Source organism: Miscanthus floridulus, chromosome 19, assembly GCF_019320115.1.
Source record: "Miscanthus floridulus cultivar M001 chromosome 19, ASM1932011v1, whole genome shotgun sequence".
Classification (NCBI taxonomy): domain Eukaryota; kingdom Viridiplantae; phylum Streptophyta; class Magnoliopsida; order Poales; family Poaceae; genus Miscanthus; species Miscanthus floridulus.
This window is the reverse complement of record NC_089598.1, coordinates 93,815,641-93,825,101: the sequence shown is the minus strand read 5'-3', so window position 1 is coordinate 93,825,101 and position 9,461 is coordinate 93,815,641. Positions and strand designations below refer to the sequence as shown.

The window sequence follows — 9,461 nt, the reverse complement described above, 5'->3', positions numbered from 1 at the left end:
TGCAAAGGTCGCCGACGAGCTCTAAGAGTTGGTCATCCTTGTATGGGTCTCTTTTCATTCATTTCTCTTCTCTCCACTATAAGAGAACAAGTTTTGGTTTAGTATTTCATACCATTTATGAAGTTTTAATACTACGGGTGAAGAGTTTCAAACTTACCCTTAAGGGGTGTCTCCTGTAGGCACCGGTGTTACTCATTATAGAACATATATAGTATCCACAATGTACACTCCCAGGCTTCTGCTTGGGGCACTGTGTGTTTTGCATATGAAAATGTTAAGTAATGCTTTTGACAGCCATGCAATGGAGTACTGAAGAAGTAAGTTACACTTACCGCACATAGTATTTTTATAGCCAGCTTTTCCTTTCTTGCTGGATCATGCCTTCCATGATGATTAGTGACATAGAACCTAAATGCCATGTTTGAATTATTTTAGCAAATACAACTTGTTAGTATCTAAAAGTAAACGTTACAAGTATGTATACAAACATATAAGCTAATGAGGATTGTCGATATGTATACGTCTTGAGAATCGATATGAAGTCTTTGTATGTCACTGTGTCCTTATCTAATGAATCAAAGACCCATGACATGCTCCTCCCGACATCGATGGCTATACAAATCTAGTGGTTGCTGCATGAATTTAATCATAGAACTAGATAAGCTCTTTTGTATCGAATAAAATATATCGAACAAAGCTTTAAGTATAGAGTTGAGCTTACTTGAAGTTGTATGGTAGCCATATAGTAGAGTGTTGTTGGAGATTTTTGAAAGCCAGGGCAATGTATGCCGCAACCTTAAGGGACTCTTCTCTTAGTTTCGTCGTACGGATGTGCTCTTTCTCCCGAAGAGTCTTTGCAGCAGCTAGCTCTTTGGTATCCAGTGTCCACCGTTTAGGGTAATTAAAATTTGTTTGGGCTATAGCTTGAGGGTCCACATATCCGGCTTTCACACTTGGCATTTGTTTGACAATGTGCACTTGTATTCTACAAATCACAGCATGGGTTAGTTACAACAAAATTCAAAGATTACATTCATATCATATCGGGAGGACAAGGACTTACAGGCACCACGTGCGAATTAGATTCATCTCCATTTCTCCCAGGTGAAAGCATGTTTGCATGTCATTGAAGTCAAAGACAATTTTCTCGGCTGGGCTTCCAAATGTGCCGGTGGGGAAGCATGCTTGTTGATATCTATGCTTATTGGGAGAACACGCAAGTACCAATCATGGACCTTCTCATTCCAAGTGGTAGGCGCTGGATGTCCCGGTTTGGTAGGAAGGGCTTGCCTCTTTCATATGTTTTTGGGCAATCCTTTGACCATTCGATGGCATCAACATTTGGATACTGCTTTGCAATTTGGTGGAGTTTGCTAGTGACGGCCTCCTGAGACCCCCGTGATGGGACCTTTTTAACTTGGTTCTCAAGCTTGAACTGGTCATGGGAATACCACTTGGACACCGACGAGATGTCTTTGATCGGAACATAAACTGGCCTTATGGTGATTGGATGCTTCTTTCGAAGTTCCCATTCAGGCACGTCCTCATCTTCTTGTGCTGCAGCTTCTTCAGGAGGCACTCGTTGTTCATGTATCGGTTGTGCTTGTTGAGAAGACTGTGGTATCTCATGATGCACTTGCTCGGTACGAGCTAGAGAAGGTTGTGGCATCTCATCAGGCACATGCTCGCTAGGAGGCGGGGAAGAATGTGGTATCTCAAGAATGTGGGGGTCACGAGACGGTGAAAATATCTCCCCGACCTCAACAACTCGCTCCAAATTTGGGAGAGGGGGAGGCGGCGAAGAAGCAGTCAATATAATGTCCTGTTTGTGCCAGAGGATGAACTGCCCCATAACGTCTCCGAGTAACACCAGCCCCTCGGGAGTTGCATAGTCTATCTTCCACTGCATGAACTCGGGCTTCACTGTATGCACCTCGACCCTAGTGTAGTCTAGAGGTATCTTATTATTATGGTGTAAGCCACCGGGAGGATGTGCCACACCCGTTACCACCTCCATCATAGTGTTCTGCCGGCCACTGAGAAACACCAAGGTGCAACTAGTTGGTTCCCGTATGCGATCGACTGGGGTTATGGCTGTAGTGGAACCTTGACTGCTAGGAACTTTCGGAGGGCTGCCAACTAATGCCACTTCTCCTAGCGATGTCACTAATATCCGTGGCTCCATAGACAGTCCTTGCTCCTCCAGCGCCTTCGCAACTAGAGCCTTCACTTGGAGCTCAAGACTAGTCTCCCAGTCTCGGCCATGTTTCTTGTACATGTGCCTGTCCTCTTCGAATCCTTGCTTCTAGGTCGTCCTTTTCCCTAGCCCCCTGGTGCGGCCTGTGTGCTCCTTGTTTCCCAAGCCAAGGCTAAGCTCGTTCCTCTCTCTAGAAGGATTGAATGAGCCCTTCTCCTTGTCTTCAGCATATTTCAGTATCCTTGATACCGCCTCTTGGGTCTCCGACTTATCAAACTTAAGATTACGGTCGGATGATTCTATACTCCTCGCATATATCCAGTTCCTTGAGCGTATCTTCAAATTTGTCACATCGATATTCCCAGCAGTTGCGGCCTCTTCGTCCATCTTCCTAAACTGCTCTTCCTTAGCATAGTAGCCACCGGGGCCTAGATGATGGTGGTGTTTGTTCCTCTTTGCCAGCTCGGTGTTACGGGCACAGAGCTCTAATGCCTCCGGTGAAGTCTTCTAAGCCACGAGCTCCTCCCATTGGCTAGGAGTTATTTTGCCGAACTCATTGAAGGGAGTTAACCCCTTTTGGATATACTTCGTGTTGAGCTCCGACCTCCAACGTCGGAATGACTCTCCCATCATCCTGATAGCATTTTTTTACCAATTCATGCTTACCCTCTGAAAATCTAAAATTGACCTTCAGCTACATATCCCATAGTGCATTCTTTGTGTTCTCTAGTACCTCTTTCCAGTTAGGGATTGCTGGGTTCAGTTTATCTCTTACTAGGGCCCCGATCGCATTATAGAATTTTCCTCTTAATTCCTTCGGCTCAAGGATCTCCCCTGCTGGCCCGACCTCCATTATCACATAGCATGCCTTATCTGGATATAGATTTCCTTTTCTATCCCCTCGTTTCCTCTTAGGCTTGGTAGTCATGGTTGTGTCTTGAGTTTGTGGAGCAGAGGCACCGTGATCCGTCTCTGTGGCTGTTGCCTCTACTCTCCTTTCCTCTACTCCGTCTTGTCCAGCGAGATGTCGTGGACGTCGACGTCGTCTTTTTTGAGTTTTAGGAGGAACCTATATATACGACAGGTCAAAGTGTTAGCAGAGGTAACACTGCCAAAGCTTTAGCAAAATTTACAAGCTAAGGCTTTTTCCCTACCTCCTCGTTCGGGTCAAAATCCTTGTCCAAATCTTTCTCCATTTGCCTCCTTCTGGCTTCACATGGGAAATGATCCTTGGGACTTTCATATCCCTCTTCTGAGTCATCATCATCATCATCCTCTTCTTCTTCACCTTCAGCAGCCTCTCCCGCTCTTCCTTCTGCTCCCCCTTCCTCCTCGTCACACTGCTCCTGAGTAAGCATCACTTCTAGATCCTTTTCTAACTCGTTATCGAACTGCTCCTAAGGGGTGCTTGCTCCTCATTGGTTGGGTGCTCATCATGCTCGGGGCATCGGGCTGCACTGTCTAGTGTCCGTGACATTATTTCGTGCTTTGTTCTAATAGATGCAAGAAAGTATGCTTTAGGTACGCAAGAAGGTATAAGAAATCAAAAAGGGCTATAAACCAAAGTAGTCCTATAAAACAACAATATATATAAAAAAAGAGTAGTAGCAGTGGTAGAGGCCTCAGAAACATGTCAATCATCATCTAATCTTGAACTTGGAGCATCAAGGCATCATAATAGAGAAGAGAGGAGAAGGTAATGTAGGGGCGGTTGCTAATGATGTCAAGTTTCTCACAAGTTCTTGATCATCAGCTCATATTCCATATAATGTATGGACTTGGACAATTTCATCATCGGCAAAACAAAGGAGAGGAGAGGAGAGGGGAGATTTGGCAAAAAAAACCAACAGCTGCTTAGCAAACAAAGTGCAACAGCTGATGGCAAAAGACAGGACAACAAGTCCTAGAAGATTTGGCAAAAAAAGCAACAGCAACCAACAGTTAGTAGCTAGAAGTAGCCACTTAGGAGTAGTAAGTAGAAAGTAGTTGAGTAGAGTAAGTGTAGCAGTAGAGTGATAGTAGTAGAGTAAGAGCAGCAGACACTTAGGAGTAGTAGTAGGAGCATCACTGAAAGAACAGCAGCAGTAGGAGTAGCAAGTACAGGGAGGAGGAGTAATAGGAGTAGTAAGAGGAGGAGGAGTAGGAGTAGTAAGAGGAGGAGTAGTAGGAGTAGTAGTAGTAGTAGGAGTGGTAGGAGGAGGAGTAGTAGTAGTAGCAGCAGCAGCCACTACACACCAGTAGTATATAAGCAAAAAAATAGAGAAGGAGTAGTAGTAGGAGCAGGAGGAGTACTAGTAGTAGTGGTAGGAGTAGTAGTAGCTAAGTAGTAGTAGTAGTAGCAACAGCCACTACACACCAGCAGTATATAAGCAAAAAATAGAGAAGGAATGGTAGTAGTAGAGTAAGAGCAGCAGCCACTTAGGAGTAGCAAGTAGTAGTAGTAAGTAGAAAGTAGTAGAGTAGAGTAAGTGTAGCAGTAGAGTGGTAGTAGTGGAGTAAGAGCATCAACCACTTAGGAGTAGTAGTAGGAGCATCACTGAAAGAAGAGCAGCAGTAGGAGTAGCAAGTACAGGGAGGAGGAGTAATAGGAGTAGTAAGAGGAGGAGGAGGAGGAGGAGTAGTAAGAGGAGTAGTAGTAGGAGGAGTAGTAGTAGTAGTAGCAGCAGCAGCAGCCACTACACACCAACAGTATATAAGCCAAAAATAGAGGAGTAGTAGTAGGAGCAGGAGGAGTACTAGTAGGAGTAGTGGTAGGAGTAGGAGTAGTAGTAGTAGCAACAGCCACTGCACACCAGCAATATATAAGCAAAAAAATAGAGGAGTGGTAGTAGTAGAGTAAGAGCAGTAGCCACTTAGGAGTAGCAAGTAGTAGTAGTAAGTAGAAAGTAGTAGAGTAGAGTAAGTGTAGCAGTAGAGTGGTAGTAGTAGAGTAAGAGCAGCAGCCACTTAGGAGTAGTAGTAGGAGCATCACTGAAAGAAGAGCAGCAGTAGGAGTAGCAAGTATAGGGAGGAGGAGTAGTAAGAGGAGTAGTAGGAGTAGTAAGAGGAGGAGTAGGCGGAGGAGGAGTAGTAGGAGTAGTGGTAGGAGGAGTAGTAGTAGTAGCAGCAGCAGCCACTACACACCAGCAGTATATAAGCAAAAAAATAGAGAAGGAGTAGTAGTAGGAGCAGGAGGAGTACTAGTAGGATTAGTGGTAGGAGTAGTAGTAGTAGTTAAGTAGTAGTAGTAGTAGCAACAGCCACTACACACCAGCAGTATATAAGCAAAAAACAGAGGAGTGGTAGTAGTAGAGTAAGAGTAGTAGCCACTTAGGAGTAGCAAGTAGTAGTAGTAAGTAGAAAGTAGTAGAGTAGAGTAAGTGTAGCAGTAGAGTGGTAGTAGTAGAGTAAGAGCAGCAGCCACTTAGCAGTAGAGTGGTAGTAGTAGGTGCTATAATGACAGATTTGATCTTATCATACAGATTAAAGCTGCATAAATAGCACCAGACTAGACTTAAGCTGAGTTACCAGATTAGATGTCATCTCATTTCAGCAATGTGTACTTAATTCTGATAACATATATAACAACCACATAATGACAGATTATATAGCACTTTAGCAGAGTTCAGAGACTAGTCACAATAGAACCTCCACTAAAACATCAAATGGCTTAAGGAACCGACACCTAAATCATAGAACACTTAGCACGGCTTCGGAGTCGACTGGACGGTGGAGACAGCACGCGTCCATAGAGCCGGCCAGCTCTGTGGACAGCATATATGTCCACAATATCAAACAATGAAGCAGTAAGTAATACATGTGCTAAAATTAAGATCATTTATGGTCCCAAAATTATGTTTGAAGTTCTCATATTTTGAAATTTAGTTTTTTAAATTGTCAAAATGATATTTATTGATTAGTTAACCATGCTTAGAAAAAGAATTTAACGCATCATTTTCTCCAGATTCTCAACTGTACTCTTGGAATATTGTTGGAATAGATTGGAAATATCCAGAAGCTTATGCATGGAGACCTCATCGTCATCGATGGATATGTGTCCTGGGACGTGGCAAAATTTGAAGCATTTCGACGAAGATGAGACTTAAAGAATTACTAACAACTATAGTACTTGTATTGGAGAAGGTGGCTTTGGGAAAGTCTACAAAGGGGACCTTCTGGGCAAATACGATCAAGTTGCAGTGAAGGAATATATTCGTAAAGACTTAAGAGACGAGTTCATGGAAGAAGTAAGGATTCATAGTAAAATGAAGCACAAGAACATAGTGAAGCTCGTAGGTTATTGTACTAGTGACAGTAATCTAACGCTGATAACTGAGTATATCTCCAATGGAAAGCTCGATTACATACTCCACAATAATCGAAACATTTCCATCCCTTTGGATACAAGATTGGGTATTGCTATTGGGTGCGTAGAAGCATTGGTCTACATGCATTCTATGCATTTATCAAGTGGTGACCTTATTTATCATGGTGATATTAAGCCTGCCAATATACATCTAGATGACAATTTTACAGCCAAGGTATCAGATTTTGGACTGTCAAGACTTCTTTCTGGTGGCATTACCCGATACACAAATACGGTAGTTGGAAGCATGAATTACATGGATCCTGAATATCTCCATACAGGATGTCTTACCCCAAAGAGTGATGTCTATAGTTTTGGAATAGTTCTCTTGGAACTAATAGCTAGAAAAAGGGCAAAGTAGGGTGATGTTTACCTAGTTGGAACTTTTGCCGACGCAAAGTCATGGGATTTGAGGGGACTATTTGATTTAGAAATAGCAAACGAAAACAACATAGGGATTCTTCAACAGATGGTGAAACTAGCAAATGAATGCCTTAGACAGGATAGAAATGAACGTCTTAAAATGACTGATGTGGCAGAACGCCTTCGCGTGCTTAAAAAAAGGTGAGGACTAGACAAGAAAACAGACGTCCCCAATCCATTTTGGAATCATTCTGTTCATGGTACAAGAAGAGTAGCTTTCTCGAGAGAAATGCTAGCAATCATAAGATTCTATCAGAACTAAGAAATGTAACAAGATTCACAAAGGAGGAGATAAATGATGTCACCGAGAATTACTCTTGTCTACTTGGGGAAGGTAGACCAGCTAAATTCTTTAAAGGAACACTTAAGGATAATACAGCTGTGGTGGTGTGGAAATTTCTTTATGCAGACTCAGAAAAGGCATTCATCAATGGAGGCATCATCTTGTCTCAAATTGTTCACAAGAATATTATCAGACTTTTGGGTTGTTGCTTGGAAGCTGAAAGTCTGATATTGATATATGAGTATGCTAATAAAGGTAGCCTCATGGACATTTTAGGCATCCAGGAAGATTTTCCCCTAGACAAACGTATTGGGATTGCAATTAAGACTGTAGAAGCATTACAGTACCTCCATTCATCAACTACTGGTATCATCAGACATGGTAATGTTGCAGCATTTACTATACTTCTAGACAATAACTTTTCGCCAAAGCTCGCAGATTTTTCAGGGGCATGTAAGCTTATCACGGAGACTGAAATTACTGCCAGGGATGGTGTAATTACGCACAATTTTCTTGAGAACATACTCAACAACTACCCAAATCACTTTATGTCAGTGTTGAAGAATCTGGAAAATGACGTGTACATGTTTGGCGGTGTTCTATTTGCACTCATTAGTAGGGACAACAATACTAGTTTAGATGAGCTTGTCTTAAGATTCACCGAAGCTTACCAGACAGATGATAGTGGGAAGGCGATCTTTGATAAGGTTATAACAGCTGAACAAGAGATCATTGTACTCAAAGATCTAGGGAGATTGGCACTAAAGTGTACGATCTTGAATGTTGATGAGATGACTATGAGACCAACAATGAAGGAAGTAGTAGAACAACTTCACAAGATTAGAAGATCTTAGAAGGGGCACACAGCAGAGGTGGCTACACTAGTACCTGAAGTTGAGGCTAGAGATGAGCCAAGGCTACCAAACTTGATGCGCCACTTGTATGGATATAGGTGAATTCGGTGGTGATCCTTGAAGTTATCGCTTTATCCCGTCAGGGGAAGAAAAGATGGTAAATTGACAAATTTTGGTACCAGGTCTGGCTCAATGGTGGAAATGTAACATCCAAGGACCATGCCTTTAGGTTTACCGAAAAGAACAAGTTTTCAGTTGATTTCACAGAAATGCAGGATTCATGGGTCCTTTTCAAGTCCCTACTGCTATTCTAGGCCAATGGTTTTGCTTTCTTTCCTTGAAAGCTTTTTTAAAGTAATTAATAGCACAAAAGTGATTACTACTCCCTCCCTCGGTCACCGAATAAATTAATTCCTAGAATTCCTAGAATCGAACAAGCACTTGAAATCAATTGAGAAGCAGGAAAGAGTGGATATGAACTCACATTGGGCCTAGGTCGCCTGGGCCTGGACCGGCGCAACGCCTGCAGCTGGCTGGCGTTGGCCACCCTGAGCACGGCTGACTCGTAGGCACTGTTCGCCTACACGGCCGTGTAGCCCGTGTACACGCCGTGTACACGCTACACGGTGGTGCGCCGTTTTCGTCCGTTTCCGTTTAATCGTCCGTTTACCCCGTTTAATTGACCGTTTAGTCCGTTTAGTGGACCGTTTAGCCCGAATAATAGCTAAACGGTAGGTGGCCGACTGTTTACCGTTTAGCGTTTAGGAAAACACTGCTCGTAGGTGCCGATGTTCCCGACGATCCTCTTGGTCAACTGCAGGTACACGTACGCCTCCACGGAGACCAGTGCGGACGGTGGCTCCCATTGCCTGGAGTGGAACAGGAAGCCGAGCTCGGCGGGGCGGGTGCAGAGATGGGGCCACCGCCGGCCGGTCAGAAACCTTTGGTCGGGGAGGAGCAGGTGCATGGGTGCGGGGAGGGGGCACGCGGGTGCGGGGAGGGGGCGACGGGACAGGTCCGGGAGGCAGCCTGAAGGCGTCGGAGAAGAAGAGAGCGCCCAACAGGTAACTCCCGTGTGCGGCCTTGAATATATAGTCGGGATGATTTGTAGGGGCGGTTCCTGATCCAGCCGCCCCTACAAATGCATTTGTAGGGGTGGTTCCTGATCCAGCCGCCCCTACAAATAGTTTCTATTTTTTAAATAATAAATTCTATATTTTTATATTATAAAAACACAAAGTAATATAAAAAAATTGTGTATATGCACAAATATAATATTTTGTATTATTCTATATATGAAGAAATATATATATAAACAATTGTGGTCAAAACAATATAGAAAACAAAAAAACAAAAATT

The 9,461-nt window shown here is 43.4% G+C and overlaps 1 pseudogene; it reads left to right on the top strand.

Annotated features, from left to right (window-relative positions):
* The first annotated feature begins 5,974 nt into the window (after positions 1-5,974).
* LOC136526391 (uncharacterized) lies at positions 5,975-8,102 on the top strand (annotated as a pseudogene).
* Positions 8,103-9,461: the final 1,359 nt, after the last annotated feature.